Consider the following 18,018-nt stretch of genomic DNA (forward strand, 5'->3'; position numbering starts at 1 on the left):
ATCAGGAGGGGAAAGGCCAAAAACAGTGGCCCTTCCCACCCTGGTAATGCTAGGCTGCTGCTGCTTTATTGTATCTGGCTGGTTATGAAAAATGGGGGGGACCCCACGTCATTTTAAAAAAATAATTGGAAAGAACGATGTCGGGTCCCCCCCAATTTTCATAACCAGCCTGATACAACACAGCAGCAGCAGGCAGCATTACCAGGGTGGGAAGGGCCACTTTTTTTGGCCTTCCCCAACCTAATACTACCAGCCTGCCGCCGCCCCGGTGCCTGCCCATCACTACAGATGGTCGGGTACTGGTTTGTACCCAGCTCTTCCCGGCACCCCTGTTGGCGGTGGGTATCGGGGTAATAATGGGGGTTAGTGTTGGCCTTTGCACCGGCTAACATTAAGCCCCGCCTTAGTAATGGAGGTTGTCAATCAGCCAGCGGCCATTACTAAGGCAATGATAATAAAGTTTAAAAGGATACAAGCACATAGAAAAAATATTTTATATTAACCATTTTATTGAGAATAAAAAAACGCTGTCATTGAAGTCCTTGTATCCGAAGTCCAACAACCGAACCTGTAAAAAAACACAAACACACAAAAATAATCAGTAACACATAAAGAAGCAAAACAATTATTATTCTTACCTTTCCTGGGTCCAGCGCTGGAGCCGCAATGTCAGCGAGCTGAGTCCTGTATCTAATCCGATCATGTGTGATACTGTCTGCTGGGCCCTATATCTAATCCAATCATGTGTGAGGCTGGGTTCACACGACCTATTTTCAGGCGTAAACGAGGCGTATTATGCCTCGATTTACGCCTGAAAATATGGCTCCAATACGTCGGCAAACATCTGCCCATTAATTTGAATGGGTTTGCCGACGTACTGTGCCGACGACCTGTAATTTACGCGTCGTCGTTTGACAGCTGTCAAAAGACGACGCGTAAAATTACAGCCTCGTCAAAAGAAGTGCAGGACACTTCTTGGGACGTTTTTGGAGCCGTTTTCTCATAGACTCTATTGAAAACAGCTCCAAAAACGGCCGAAAAAACGGCGCGAAAACGCCGCGAAAACGGCGCGAAAAACGCAGCGAAAAACGTGAGTTGCTCAAAAAAGTCTGAAAATCAGGTGCTGTATTTTCAGACGTTTTTTGCTCAGCGTGTGAACATACCCTAAAGGAATGATCACACGAGGGCGTCCGTAACGGCTGAAATTACGGATATGTTTCAGCCTGAAAACATCCCCGTCATTTCAGCTGTAACGGCATGTGCAGGCGCTTGAACGCCGCGTCCATTACGGCCGTAATTAGCGCTGCTATTCATTGGAGTCAATGAATAACGGCTCCAATTACGGCCAAAGAAGTGACAGGTCACTTCTTTGACTCGGGCGTCTATTTACGCGCTGTCTTTTGACAGCGGCGCGTAAATTACGCCTCGTGTGAACAGACAAAGGTCTGCCCATTGCTTTCAATGGGCAGATGTTTGTCAACGCTATTGAGGCGCTATTTTCAGACGTAATTCGGGGCAAAAACGCCCGAATTACGACCGTAAATAGGCCGTGTGAACATACCCTAATACTGTCTGCTGAGCCACTGTATCTAATCCTATCATGTGTGATACTGCCTTCTGAGCAACTGTATCTAATCCTAGCATGTGTGATACTGTCTGCTGAGCCACTGTATCTAATCCTATCATGTGTGATACTGTCTGCTGAGCCACTGTATCTAATCCTATCATGTGTAATATTGTCTGCTGAGCTGCTGTATCTAATCCTAGCATGTGTGATACTGTCTGCTGAACCACTGTATCTAATCCTATCATGTGTGATACTGTCTGCTGGGCCCTATCTCTAATCCTATCATGTGTGATACTGTCTGCTGAGCCACTATATCTAATCCTATCATGTGTGATACTGCCTTCTGAGCCACTGTATCTAATCCTAGCATGTGTGATACTGTCTGCTGAGCCACTGTATCTAATCCTATCATGTGTGATACTGTCTGCTGAGCTGCTGTATCTAATCCTAGCATGTGTGATACTGTCTGCTGAGCCACTGTATCTAATCCTATCATGTGTGATACTATCTGCTGAACCACTGTATCTAATCCTATCATGTGTGATACTGTCTGCTGGGCCCTATCTCTAATCATATCATGTGTGATACTGTCTGCTGAGTCATTGTATCTAATCCTATCATGTGTGATACTGTCTGCTGAGTCATTGTATCTAATCCTATCATGTGTGATACTGTCCGCTGGGCCACTGTATCTAATCCCATCATGTGTGATACTGTCTGCTGAGCTATGTATCTAATCCTATCATGTGTGATACTGTCTGCTGAACCACTGTATCTAATCCTATCATGTGTGATACTGTCTGCTGAGCCAATGTATCTAATCCTATCCATAGTTTATAGGGTCGTAGTGCTATAGATATGCTATGGTGTCTCCTATACACACATTTTTTTTTGGGCGGACACATATGTATTGGGGCTATTTCCCCTAACATTTTAAGCCCTGAGGGTATGTTCACACAGCAGCGTCCGTTACGGCTGAAATTACGGTGCTGTTTTCAGGAGAAAACAGCACCGTAATTTCAGCCGTAAAGGCATGTGCAGGCGTCTCTCGCTGCGTCCCTTACGGACGTAATTGGAGCTGTTTTTCCATGGAAAACGGCTCCATTTACTTCTGAAGAAGTGACAGGCACCTCTTTGACGCGGGCGTCTTTTTTACGCGCCGCCTTTTGACAGCGGCGCGTAAAAAAAATGACCGTCGGTACAGAACATCGTAAGATCCATTCTAATGAATGGGCAGATGTTTGCCGACGCTTTTGAGCCGCATTTTCGGACTTCATTACGTCTGTAAATAGTGTGTGTGAACCCAGCCTTAGTGACGCCCCCGGCTGCTAGTGCTGCATTGTTGGGTCACTTAGGATACCCAGCGATGCAGCTGAAAGCTGCGGACCGTCGGCCATGAGAAGTTTGCGGGGGGGGGGCCCATTAAGAACTCTTGCATCGGGGCCCATGGGCCTTTAGCTACGCCCCTGTCCATCCCTCCCAACCGTCCCGATTCCAGCGGGACAGTCCCGGTTTCTCACCGCTTTCCCGCCGTCCCGGCCGGTCTTCAAAATGTCCCGCTGGGCGCTGCATCAAAACAGCTGATCGCTGCTGACTGCAGCAGCGATCAGAAGAAGGCAGGAGTCTTGCGGCGGTGTTCACACTGGAATCGATGCCGGCCCTGGAGTGGACCAGACCATTCACCTGACCTGTCACCTGGCCTGTCATATGACCTCACCGGTCAGGTGACTGGACTGGTCCACTTCCGGGCCAGCATCGACACCAGTGAGAACGCCGCTGCAAGACTCCTACCTTCTTCTGACGGTGAGTGAAAGCAGAGCGGAGAGTGGCAGCAGTAGGGCCGGCTACCTCTACTGCTCTCCGCACAATGTATAAGGGGCTGTGTGTTGCGCTACCTACAGGGGACTGTATCTGCCGCTATGTACAGGGAGGCTGTATCTGGCGCTATCTACAGTGGGGCTGTATCTGGAGCTATCTACAGCGGGACTGTGTTTGGAGCTATCTACAGGGGGCTGTATCTGGTGCTATGTACAGGGGGGCTGTGTCTGGCACTATCTACAGGGGGCTATGTCTGGCGCTATCTACAGGGGGGCTGTGTCTGGAGCTATCTACAGGGGGCTGTATCTGGCGCTATGTGCAGGGGGCTGTATCTGGAGCTATCTACAGGGGGGCTGTATCTGGCGCTACGTACAGGGGGGGGCTGTGCCTGGAGCTATCTACACGCGGGCTGTGTGTGGCACTATGTACAGGGGGGCTGTATCTGGAGCTATCTACTGGGGGGCTGTGTGTGGAGCTATCGACGGGTTGTATCTGGCGCTATGTACAGGGGGGCTGTGTGTGGAGCTATCTACAGGGGGGCTTTGTGTGGAGCTATCTACAGGGGGGCTGTGTGTGGAGCTATCTACAGGGGGGCTGTGTGTGTAACTATCTACAGGGGGGCTGTATCTGGAGCTATCTACAGGGGGGCTGTGTGTGGCACTATCTACAGGGGGGCTGTTTGTGGAGCTATGTACAGGGGGGCTGTGTGTGGCACTATCTACAGGGGGGCTGTGTGTGGAGCGATCTACAGGGGGGCTCTGGTGGATGATTTTTCCATTGACTGGTAGCAGAGTTACACAACTGGAAAAAAAAATCCCCATCATGTAAATCTGCTACCTGTCAATTGAAAAGTCATCCACCACAGGGTCTCCCTCTTGACTTTCATTGTTCTCAGCCTTTTGGTTTGTCCTGCAGCCGCTGCCGCCGTGATGAGCAAGTCTTATACCCAAGATAGGAAAAGTAACACAAAGACGACATAAGCAGATCCATAATATCTGTGATATCCAGACAGTCAAGAGATCCGCAGTGAAAATGCGCGCGTGTTATTTGCAGAAGAATCTGGCCGTGATTTGATGTGTTTATGCCGGATATTGGACGTGGTTAGGGGCGTGGCTTAAAAGTTCACTCTTTTCCGAATTCAAAAGTTGGGAGGTATGCATATCAGGCGGACTACAGCAAGCGCTGACATACTATTCTCCCCCCAGCATTAACAAGGCCTGGCTGTATCCTGAAAAAATATACATGATAATCATAGGTATAAATTGACGTTTTGGCCAAAATACGCAAGCTCACAACCCACTTCAAGGGTCCTCACCATCTTGCGAGTCCCTACACTCAACCACTTCACTCTCCACATATAAAATCATCACAACAGCTAAATGGACATAAATTTACTCAAAAACACACACAAAGCATGGCCACTTACTGAAACAGGATCAGGTTAACCCCTTTGCGCACCCAGATGTGCTATTACGTCCGGGTCCCGGGGGTGATGTTTGGAGCACCCTTATGCGCTGAGCGCGCTCCATTTGCTGCGGGTGTCGGCTGTATTTTACCGCGGTTGCCTTCACTTTGCCTCTGTTAAGCCCTGCCTGTGGCCTGTAAAAATTACAATATACAGCAATACATTAGTATTGCTGTATATTGTACCAGCGATCAAGTCCCCTAGGGGAGCTAATAAAGTGTGTAAAAAAAAAAGTGAAAAAAAGCTTTTAGTAGTGAAAAAATAAATATTAAAAGTTCCAAAAACCCACCTTTTCCCATTTTCCCTCTAAAGTAATGTAAAAAATAAAAAGTTAAGAAAATTGGTATCGCTGCATCCATAAAGTCTAAGCTATTACAATACAGCATTATTTAATGCACATGGTGTACGCCGTAAAAAAAAAAAAAAGGAAAACGCCAAAATCGCTGTTTTGTGGTCAACTTGAGTCTTAAAAAAAGTAAACAAAAAGTTATCAAAAAGTTTTATGGTACCGATAAAAACTACAGCTCATCCCGCAAAAACTAAGCCCTCACACCACTCAATCGGTGAAAAAAAAAAAAAGTTATGGTTATGCTCTCAGAATGTGGCGACACAAAACATTTTTTTTAACAAAGTTTATTATCAATAAAAGTAGTAACATATAAAAAAAACTATATAAATGTGGTATTACTGTAATCGTATTGAGCCACAGAATAAAGATAAGTTGTCGTTTTTACCGCACGTTGAAAGCAGTAAAAACGCAACCCAAAAAAACAATTAAGGAATCGCAGTTTTTTCCAACTTCATCCCGCAAGTAATTTTTTTCAGTTTCCCAGTACAGTATATGGAACTATAAATGGTACCAAAAGAAACTACAACTCCTCCCGCAAAAAATAAGCCCTAACACCACTCTATTGACGCAGGGGGGGGGGTGAACCTAGCCACTCTGCTGCCTGAGGTGAACCATAAAAAGACGCCCCCCAAATCTATCCGAGTTTTTGTCATTACTAGCTTTACACAACAAACAGTGCAATATAGCAGAGAAAACGGGTCCGTAAATACGGATGGAATACGGGTGACAACGGACCCGTACTTACGGGCAAGGGTGACACGAGGGCGCAGCTCCACCACCACTATGGAACAGAAGAGGAGAAGAAGAGTGTGAATTCTTCTTCTGTTCCATGGCACCTGAGCTGTGCGCGCACGCACGCTCTCACTCCTTAGCTCTCGGCAGACAAGAACGACAAGACTGATCTCTCGTGTGAGATCACACAGTCTTGTGCTTGCCTGCACGCGAATATTCTCTCCTCTCTCCAGCTCTTGCTGTTGACACTGCCCATAGCTGATTGGATAGTGTCACAGCAATGTTATACGCCCCCTTGCCAATTACCGCCCCATTGACAGTTCATGGGGTTATTTAAATATCGGGTGCCAAATTTTACAGCACCGATATCTAAATAAGGAAAGAGGGTAGGAAAAAAAAATGTAAAGTGCCCCAGCGTTTGTGCAGCCCTGACCATTAGGGTATGTTCACACGGCCAAATTTCAGACGTATACGAGGCGTATTATACCTCGTTTTACGTCTGAAAATACGGCTCCAATACGTCGGCAAACATCTGCCCATTCATTTGAATGGGTTTGCCGACGTACTGTGCAGACGACCTGTTATTTACGCGTCGTCGTTTGACAGCTGTCAAACGACGACGCGTAAAAATACAGCCTCGTCAAAAGAAGTGCAGGACACTTCTTTGGACGTTTTTGGAGCTGTTTTCTCATAGACTCCAATGAAAACAGCTCCAAAAACGAGTTGGTAAAAAAACGAGTTGGTAAAAATGCGAGTTGGTAAAAAAACGTCTGAAAAGCAGGGTCTGTTTTCCCTTGAAAACAGCTCTGGATTTTCAGACGTTTTGGTTGACTACGTGTGAACATACCCTTACATGCTGCACTCAAATGCACATCTATGGGCAGGTGAAAGGTTCTCTTTAAAGTGTAACCACTTTTTAAAAAAACTTTTGACATGTCAGAAGTTTTGATCAGTGGGGTCCGAACACTGAGGCCCCCCACTAGTCGCTAAAACGAAGCAGCAGAAGTGCTCGGGTGAGCAATGTGCCACTTCAATTATGTTTGGCTTTCCTTGGAGAAGTGTACAGGCTCAATAGAATGTCTGAGTCCGTACACCGCTCACTTGGCTGAAAGTCGATCATAAATGAAGCGGCACAGTGCTCACCCGATCACTTCTGCTGCTTCGTTTTAGCGATCGGTGGGGGTCTCAGTGCTCAGTCCCCCACCGATGAAAACTTCTGACATGTCACTATAACATGATAAAAGTTTAGCTACAGCTTAAAGGCTATGTACACCTTTAAAAACTTATTTTTTATATATATAGACTGTCACCGCTTGTTGAGCCTTTAATTAACCCAGAGGGTAGAAGCTATATATACATTTTCTGTTTCTCTAAACAATAAATAAAGTATATTTGACTCACAATGTGTTGTTCCGAAATGGAACATATGAGGTTAATCCATTACGAACGTAATCCGTTGATCTGAGCATGCGCGAGATGCGTTCCATGTACTAGTGCGTGTCATGACTCAGGATGGAATGATAGGAATAGTCACGTGCGAAATATCAGGCTCTGCGCAGGCGCATTTGCTCTCGGAAGTTACCGAGACAACAAAACAGCATGGAGGAAGTGAGGGGATCCGCCAGAGGGTGAGCCCAATACTAATGATTAAAACGTTTTTAAATATTTTGTATGTTATGCACCTGCACTTTATGAATTGCCACTTATTCAATCAGATCATACTTAGATCTTTTTACATATTATGGGTGATATGCCCTCATAATAACTATTACACACAACGATTGCTAAAATCACATGGAAATGTACTGGAATTATTTTATTGTAAATCTGTGCTGGAATCAGAGAATTATACAATACTGTGTTTATTGTATTTTTTATTGCTTAATTATGTACCTTGATAAACTATGTATTTAAACGTGCACTGTTCACTGAAATGTACTGCTTGAGAAAGGCCCCATGGAGTAGGGCTGAAACGTCGCATTAAAGTGATCCTATTTTTCACAAATTCTGGAGTGCTGTCTCGTATCTTGGAGCGTATATATATATATATATATATATATATATATATATATACATATATATATATATATATATACATATATATATATATATATATATATATATATATATGCGATTGGTGCAAGTTTTAATTACTTTTTATTGAAAATGATTGTTACTTTTTGAGATACAGCTGCTTTGTATCCTGTATACAGAGCAGCTGTATATAGCACTGAGACCTGAATCCATTAGGTTGCTTATTATCGATCACATCTAAGTTATGAACTTAGATGTGATCGGTAACAGCTCGATCCTGCAGGACCCGCTGACCTGACGGATACAGGATTCAGCGCTATATACAGCTGCTCTGTATACAGGATACAAAGCAGCTGTATCTCAAAGTAAAAATAATTTTTAATAAAAAGTAATTAGAAAGTTGCACCAATCAAACTGAAACACCCCCCTTGCAGTATAATATCTACTGAGGGTGCTATGGGGGGATTATACTGCAAGGAGGGTACTGATTCTGACTGCTGTGGGGGAGTGCTGTGGGGGGAGCTATACTGCGCTCAGCTTTCTGCCACCACTAATTTAAGTGATGGGGGGTTGTCTGAGCATCTTACTGACAGCTGAGGGCTCTATGGAGCTGAATAATCCCCCCATAGAGCCCTCACTAATTACTATACTGCAAGGTGGGGGTCTGTGTGTTTAACTGACTTTTAAGGGCTCTAAGGGGGCGGATTCCGGACTCAGAAGTCAGTCAGATGCTCAGACCCTGCTAACCTTGCAGTATGGTACCTAGTGAGGACTCTATGGGGAAGATTATTCCCCCCTATAGAGCCGTCGGCTGTCAGTAAGATGCTCAGACCGCCCCTTGTAGAATCCCCCGCCCTTCAGCGTCGGCCGATCACTTTGAATTAGAGGGGGCAGGTTTATGGGGAAGGATTATACTGCACTCCGCTTCCTGCCCCTACTAATTTTAAAGGGGTCGGCCAACACTGGGGGCCAGGAGTATACTGCAAGGGGAGATCTGGGCGTTTTACTGACAGCAGAGGGCTCTATAAGGGGAATTATGCCTCCCATAGAGCCCTGACTAGTTACTATACTGCAAGGTTAGGGGGTCTGAGCATCTGACTGACTGCTTTAAAGGGGGGCAGAATCCCCCCCCCCCTTTAGAGCCCTCTGCAGTAAGTCAGATGCTCAGACCCCCCCTATCGTTCCATTAAAGTGATGTGAGGGCTCTATGGGGTGGATTATTCCAGCCCCATAGAGCCCTTGGATGTCAGTAAAATGCCCAGACCCCCCTTACAGTATACTCCCGGGTCCCGGTCCCAGCAGCTTCGGCCGACCGAGTTAAAGAGGCTCTGTCACCACATTATAAGTCTGATCGGCGCTGTAATGTAGATTACAGCGGTGTTTTTTATTTAGAAAAACGATCATTTTTTACGGAGTTATGACCTATATTAGCTTTATGCTAATGAGTTTCTTAATGGACAACTGGGCGTGTTTTACTTTTTGGCCAAGTGGGCATTGTACAGAGGAGTGTATGACGCTGACCAATCAGCGTCATACACTTCTCCCCATTCATTTACACAGCACATAGCGATATAGCTATATACATAAACACGCTATGACGTTACTGCAGTGTCCTGACAATGAATATACATTACCTCCAGCCAGGATGTGATGCGTATTCAGAATCCTGACACTTCGCTAATACAATCCCGACACTACAGCACAGCTAGCGTAATCTCGTTTGAAATGACAGTTTACAGCGTAATCTCGCGAGATTACGCTTGCTGTGCTGTAGTGTAGGGATTGTATTAGCGAAGTGTCAGGATTCTGAATACACATCACGTCCTAGCTGGAGGGAATGTATATTCATTGACAGGACACTGTAGTAATGTTATAGTGTGTTTATGTAGCTGCACATAGCGATATAGCTATATCGCTATGTGCTGTGTAAATTAAAGAGGAGAAGTGTATGACGCTGATTGGTCACTGATTGGTCAGCATCATACACTCTTCTGTACAACGCCCACTTGGGCAAAAAGTAAAACACGCCCAGTTGTTCATTAAGAAACTGTAAAGGATCTGCCAGGCACAACTTCTGTGTATACTCCCATAGGTAATCAGTCTGCACCTGAGTCTGTGTCTCTGAGACTGACTCCATCTTCCACCACTCAGGATGGCAAGCTTAGGAGTGGGAGAGCCTATCGCAGCCTGGCCAGACGGAGCTAGCATCTCGCCCTCTGTCTATTTATACCTGCCTTTCCTGTTCCTCCTTTGCTTGTGATTCTTCTCGTGTTGTTTCCTGGCCCAGCTACAGCTTCTGACTATTTGATCCTGCTCCATACTGACCCTGGCTTACTGACTACTCTCCTGCTCTGCGTTTGGTACCTCGTGCACTCCTGGTTTTGACTCGGCTCGTTCACCATTCTTGTTGCTCACGGTGTTTCCGTGGGCAACTGCCCCTTTCCCTTTGCTTTGTGTTCCATTGTCTGTTTGTCTCGTGCACTTACTGAGTGTAGGGACCGCCGCCAAGTTGTACCCCGTCGCCTATGGCGGGTCGTACCAAGTAGGCAGGGACAGAGTGGCGGGTAGATTAGGGCTCACTTGTCCGTTTCCCTACCCCCGTCATTACAGAAACTCATTAGGATAAAGCTAATATAGGTCATAACTCCGTCAAAAATGATTGTTTTTCTAAATAAAAAAACACCGCTGTAATCTACATTACAGCGCCGATCACATCATGTACAAGATAGGGCACTTATAATGTGGTGACAGAGCCTCTTTAAGGCAGGAACATACCTCGTGCGTGTCGTCACTTCTCCTATTCGCTCGATCGCTCCTCCTGCAGACCTGCTCCTCACTGGTGGATCGTGCTGCATAGGGCATCAGAGAGAGGAGGAGGAGTGTTACGGACGTGCCCATCATGCGGCACGTCTGCTAAGTCTGCATGCCCTCTCCCCCCGGTCCAGTCCGTCCCTGGCTGAAAATGCTGCCCCCCATTTTCGGGTAGGTGGCGCTGCCTGAGGCTGTCGGCTCACCTCGCCTCATGGCAGGTGCGGCACTGTATTGATGGAAAAATAAAAAAGTTATGTCTCTTGGAATGCGGGGAATAAAAACTGAAAATGAAAAATCTAAAAATGTCCCGAAGGGGTTAAAACACCACCTTCTGGCAGGAAACAGACAGGCACACTTATAGAAGCCTTAACTGTGTGCAATGTTTATACTAGGCAGCTACCCACTTCATGGATAGGAGGCGTGTGAGTGGCTGTTTTATCAGTATCTGCACCTGTGCACTCTCCCTCTATATAGCAATTGTGGCCTGTCTGTATCCTGCTAGGAGGTGATGCTTTAACCTGCTCCTGTTTCAGTAAGTGGCCATGCTTTGTGTGTGTTTTTGAGTAAATTTATGTCTCTGTTGTGATGATTTTATATGTGGAGAGCGATTAACAAATGGAGTGATAAATACAAATCACTGTTTATTGTATTTCCTGTGATTAATACTACATTTTCAACATCAGAAACAAAATGACAAAAATGCAACAATAGAGGACATCTAGCAGATATTTTTCATAGTAGTGTGTGAGTGTGTGACTGTGAGTGTGTCGATAGATAGGCAGATTGATACTGAAGATAGATAGTTGTAAAATATTATAACAATTTGTACAGTTCAGTTAGAAAGTTCTTACAGTATGGTAGCAGTTAAAAAATAGCATATTTCCCAATGCAATTTAGTGATATAGGGTTTTGAATATATGAATTATTTAAGTTGCAACCTATTTGCTGAAAGTTTTCAGCTTACAGGGTGGTCCTCTGTGGCTCTGCAGGCATTTCAGGTATGCCCATAAGCATGATTACAATCTCTTCTAAGATGTACTGTACAATAACTATGTCTTTAGTTTGGAAACATTTACTTTGCACTATTACTGTACAAATCCACGATTCAATTATTAAAAGGAGCCGTTTATGAGATACACACTTCTTTTCCACATTCTGTTAGATGGAAAAAAATTAAAAAAATCTTGTGTTTTGTGTTCTACTCTTCATATGAGTGTTCACTTTGCAATCATAACTGATTGGAAGAGATAATAATTCTGGGGGACTGGCATATTTTTACACAGTGTTTGAAGGATTGAAAAATAGAAACAGACAGGTAATGACCACTGTAAAGTAGGTAAGTGTATACAAAAGGACATGATGAAAATATATGCTTATATTTTAGGACTTTTATCCCTCACTGAAAAATATTAATATTGCTATCACTACTAGTAATTATTTCAAATACAGTAGTAAATTAAGTCTGAATTAATTTAAAATGAAGCTCACAATAACATGAAACATAAGATGAAATGCTTCTAAAAAATAAGTGACCATTAAAACCATGGTATTATATGGATTTGTGTGGGTTTTAGCCAGGGCCGGCCTTAGGGGTGTGCGACCTGTGCCATTGCTGCGCTAACTCCTTTCCCCTGCTTGTGTTTCAGAAGTGCCCGGGCCTAGCTACTCAGCAGCTGCCTTTCCGCCCGAGTGCTTCTTCTCATCACGGCTGCTATTGGTGACACCAGGCATGGCGCCCGTGCTGCCCGTCGGGACGGCCCCCACTTGGCGGGCAGCGCCACTAGCAGCCGTTGTGGCTGCTACCGTGGTAGCGACGCCACATTCAATCATATCTTCGTCCTTAGTAAATAAATGGACTGCGGCCTCAGGGGCTTCTCCTGGAGTGGAATCGCCGGTCACAGCATCGGCAATGCTGTGGATGGGGATTCTGCTTCAGGAGTTGCCATATATGAACAGAGACATCAAGCGCTCTATCCAGGAGCAGAATCACTGGCCAGAGGGGGATTCCACTCCTTCAGGGAGCTACAGTGGCTCTATCTACAAGGGGGTTGTGTGGCACTACCTACAAGGGGGCTGTGTGGCACTACCTACAAGGGGGGCTGTGTGGTACTACCTACAAGGGAGTCTGTGTGGCACTACTTACAAGGGGGCCGTGTGGCACTACCTACACGGGAGGCTGTGTGGCACTACCTACACAGGGGGCTGTGTGGCGCTACCTACATGGGGGGCTGTGTGGCACTACCTACACGGGGGCTGTGTGGAACTACCTACATGGGGGGCTGTGTGGCACTACCTACACAGGGGGGCTGTGTGGCACTACCTACACGGGGGGCTGTGTGGCACTACCTACAAGGTAGCTGCGTGCCACTACCTACAAGGGGGCTGTGTGCCACTATCTATAGGGGGCATCTGTGAATGGTGAGCTGATGGTCATTTTACTGTGAGTGGGGTGGCTGATCATCTTCAAGTGGTTTCCACCTCTGACCTCCAATTGAAATTAATAGGAGACAGAAAATACCTGCAGCGCTCATTTGGAGTGTTTTTTTTTTTTTTTGCCTGTGTGATTTGCCTTCACTTCAACGGCTTTAAAAACTGCAAAAAAAAAAAGAAGTCAAATAACGCTGTGAATTCAAAATCTGCCTCAAAATTCCTGAAGGAATTTTGAGGCAGATTTTTTCGTTCTTACAAAAAATGCTGTGTGAACATACCCTAAGAGTGCAGTGCTTGTTTTTAGCCATTTATTACATTATCGAAACAATTTTTGGTAGGGGTGACCTGAAGAACTTATTTTTCCAGGGGTGCCTTGAGTCTGAAAAGGTTGGGAAACTCTGTACTAGGCTACAGGATCACACCGGCCTATGCAAGAATCCCATAGTCGGCGTTGTGGAACAGCTCAGTTCGACGTGGGAAAGGGGCCTAGGTGAGCACAATTGTTTTTTGTTTGGGGGCACTGTCTACAAGGGTGAGGTGGGGGACTGTATGGCACTGTCTACATGGGCCTGGGGGTCTGTATGGCACGATCTACAAGGAAGAAGTGGGGGATTATGGCGCTGTCTACAGGGAGGCTTTATGTCACAATTTACAGGGGGAACTATCTATAAGGGGGGTGCTGTGTGTGGCAGCCAGGGGAGAGGGGCATTGTACTGTGTGGAGGCCACTAAGTGGACATTATACTGTGTAGGGGCACTACAGAGGGTAATATACTCTGTGTGACACTTATGGGGCATAATGCTGTGTGGGCACAATTAGAGGTCAAAATATTGTCCTTGAAGGGGTTATAATATATTATATTATGATTATACTGTATGGGGGCACTAAAGGGTCATTATACTGTGTGGGGGAACTATATAGGACATACTGGGGGGCATTATACTTTTTTATGGGGCATTTTTTTTATGATGGGGTGGGGCGCCGAAAGATAATTTTTCACGGGGTGCCATCGATCCTAAAGCTGGCCCTGGTTTTATCATTAAAGAGGTCACAAACAGCTGTTAATCTTTGTCATCAGATAAACAGGGCAGCAAATGTGAAGGGTCATAGCAAGAAATAGGTAGTTTTCCACAGCCCTACATATGTTATAACGTCCCCCAAAAGTAAGCTTTTCACAGGGTTTCCCACTGTTGGGCCCCCAGCAATCAGTAGTGATCAGTGGGGAAATCCAGCAGCAAGTGTTCACTCCCCTGTAGCGTCATTAGAGGGAAAACTAAAGTATTGAATACTGTTTATTTAAATCAATGGGGTGAGACACCAACTATTAAGGAAAAAAAACAACAATTTTTACGCAATACCATGACCAAACAGGTATTTTTAGACATTTAGTGAAAACATACTGGCCTTTCCTAAAACAGGATAAGATAATAGAGGAATATTCACCAGATGTTCCAAAATTTGTGTTTAGACAGGCAAGAGCTGTTGGCAATCTAGTAGCACCAACAATTAAAGAAAAATGTATGAACAAGCAAATTACCACAAATTTTTTTTAATATTGGAACCAGGTTTTAGAGCTTGTGGCAGATGTTATCTGTGTCGGGCACTCAAACAGAAAATCATGAAATACAAAAAAAAAGTGAACAACTCACAGGGAACTCAAATATTTTCAATTAAAAGCGTGATTACGTGTCGTACAAAGGGGTTATTTATGGGATAAGATGCCGATATGGCAAACTCTATGTAGGAAGGACCGAAAGACGCCTATATAACCGAACATTTCAGTAATGTAACAAAAGTATTCCTAGGACACACTTGATCCGGACCCTTTGTGAAAAAACATGGAAGTGATATTTAAGGAACGGAATTTTTGGAAAATAAGGATCCCCTATGTATGGAGAAAAGGGGACTGCATTAGAAAAATTTCTAGGGTGGAATCAAAGTAGATCGTTGATACACTGTAGATACTCTTACTCCAAAAGAATTAAATTGGGAATTTAATTATTTGCGTTCCAGATAATGTAGGACAGCTACAGATATTTGGTAAATGACTCCCCTACTATAATCATACTATATGCGAGATTCTTGAGAATTTTAATATATACACTGAAATGATGAGTGCATTAGTGTTGAGATAGAGTATGACTGCACTGTAAACGAATGCTCATTGTGTAGAAAACATAAAAAGTATAAAAAGCTAAAACAATTGTGGGATTTATGAATGTCTGCGTTATACAGGAATGAACACTTGGAATAAGGAACATAATTATTCTCTGATATATGACTGATCGTTTGGAATAAAATATAAGAAAGAATAGGAACAAACAGAAGTATTTGTATTTTTATTACTTGTGGGATATATAAGAGTGTATATTAGCATTTTCTTTAAGGAAAAAAATGGGTAGGAGATAAAAAGAAAAAAGAAAATTATATTTTCCTATTACCTATTACAGAGGTAATTTCTGGTTTATTATTTATTTAGCCTTTATGGGCACATTTTTGCTCAGTTTTATTTTTATTTTTGCTAATTTTAATATATGCTCAATAATAGAGCATGAATAAAGTACATGTTTATACATTTTTTTTGTATTTTTTTTTATATACACCACCGTTCAAAAGTTTGGGGTCACCCAGACAATTTTGTGTTTTCCATGAAAACTCACACTTATATTTATCAAATGAGTTGCAAAATGACTAGAAAATATAGTCAAGACATTGACAAGGTTAGAAATAATGATTTTTATTTAAAATAATAATTTTCTCCTTCAAACTTTGCTTTCGTCAAAGAATGCTCCATTTGCAGCAATTACAGCATTACAGACCTTTGGCATTCTAGCTGTTAATTTTCTGAGGTAATCGGGAGAAATTTCACTCCATGCTTCCAGAAGGCCCTCCCACAAGTTGGATTGGCTTGATGGGCACTTCTTGCGTACCATACGGTGAAGCTGCTTGCACAAAAGCTCTATGGGTTTGAGATCTGGTGACTGTGCTGGCCACTCCATTACAGATAGAATACCAGCTGCCTGCTTCTTCCCTAAAGAGTTCTTGCATAATTTGGAGGTGTGCTTTGGGTCATTGTCCTGTTGTAGGATGAAATTGGCTCAGATCAAGCGCTGTCCACAGGGTATGGCATGGCATTGCAAAATGGAGTGATAGCCTTCCTTATTCAAAATCCCTTTTACCTTGTACAAATCTCCCACTTTTCCAGCACCAAAGCAACCCCAGACCATTACATTACCTCCACCATGCTTGACAGATGGCGTCAGGCACTCTTCCAGCATCATTTCAGTTGTTCTGCGTCTCACAAATGTTCTTCTGTGTGATCCAAACACCTCAAACTTCGATTCGTCTGTCCATAACACTTTTTTCCAATCTTCCTCTGTCCAATGTCTGTGTGCTTTTGCCCATATTAATCTTTTCCTTTTATTAGCCAGTCTCAGATATGGCTTTTTCTTTGCCACTCTGCCCTGAAGGCCAGCATCCCGGAGTCGCTTCTTCACTGTAGACGTTGAAACTGGCGTTTTGCGGGTACTATTTAATGAAGCTGCCAGTTGAGGACCTGTGAGGCGTCTATTTCTCAAACTAGAGACTCTAATGTACTTGTCTTGTTGCTCCCACTTCTCTTTCTACTCTGGTTAGAGCCTGTGTGTGCTGTCCTCTAAAGGGAGTAGTACACACCGTTGTAGGAAATCTTCAGTTTCTTGGCAATTTCTCGGATAAAATAGCCTTCATTTCTAAGAACAAGAATAGACTGTCGAGTTTCACATGAAAGCTCTCTTTTTCTAGCCATTTTGAGAGTTTAATCGAACCCACAAATGTAATGCTCCAGAATCTCAACTAGCTCAAAGGAAGGTCAGTTTTATAGCTCCTCTAAACAGCAAAACTGTTTACAACGGTGCTAACATAATTGCACAAGAGTTTTCAAGTGTTTTCTAATCATCCATTAGCCTTCTAACACAGTTAGCAAACACAATGTACCATTAGAACACTGGAGTGATGGTTGCTGGAAATGGGCCTCTATACACCTATGTAGATATTGCATTAAAAAGCAGACGTTTGCAGCTAGAATAGTCATTTAGCACATTAACAATGTATAGAGTGTATTTCTGATTAATTTAATGTTATCTTCATTGAAAAAAACTGTGCTTTTCTTCCAAAAATAAGGAAATTTCTAAGTGACCCTAAACTTTTGAACGGTAGTGTATACTGTATTATTCTCTGACTATCATGGGAAGTGAGTTATCTTCATACTGAGCTTGAAATAGGAAATCTATCTGCTCCACATTTGAGATTGACATGCCACTGCCGACATCACGTAGGGTGTAAAAGAAGGCTATATGTCACGTAGGGTTCGTGGACCCACTGGGCCGTACCACCTTGGCGGTATGGAAGCTGGCCAATGGGTCGCAGGTCAGAGTCTATAGTTTATATAGGGTACCTGTGGCAGCTCGGACAGTAGCAAGGCAGGATTGGCAGGAACTAGGCAGCAGGTAGACGTCAGGCGTGGAGAAGCAGGACAGGCGTGATATACAGCACAGCACGGCTACAGCTAAGCATGGCACTAAATCAGGATACAGGTTACAGAATACAGGAACAAGGAACACTGGGAGCAGGAAACACTAGGGGACCATTTGCAAGACAGGCTTGGAATACAACAAAAAAGCTCAGGTGTGGGAGGTTGGGGCTGGGACCTTCTTATAGCCCAGGGTGCTCTGGAGCAATTAGCTCAATCACCAACATGCTTGCGCTCTGGCTTCTTAAGTCTGGACTGAGCTCGTGAGCTCACCCTGGTGGTCACTGTGGAGCAGGTCAGCC

The sequence above is a fragment of the Rhinoderma darwinii genome, chromosome 5, assembly GCF_050947455.1.
Source record: "Rhinoderma darwinii isolate aRhiDar2 chromosome 5, aRhiDar2.hap1, whole genome shotgun sequence".
NCBI lineage: Eukaryota > Metazoa > Chordata > Amphibia > Anura > Rhinodermatidae > Rhinoderma > Rhinoderma darwinii.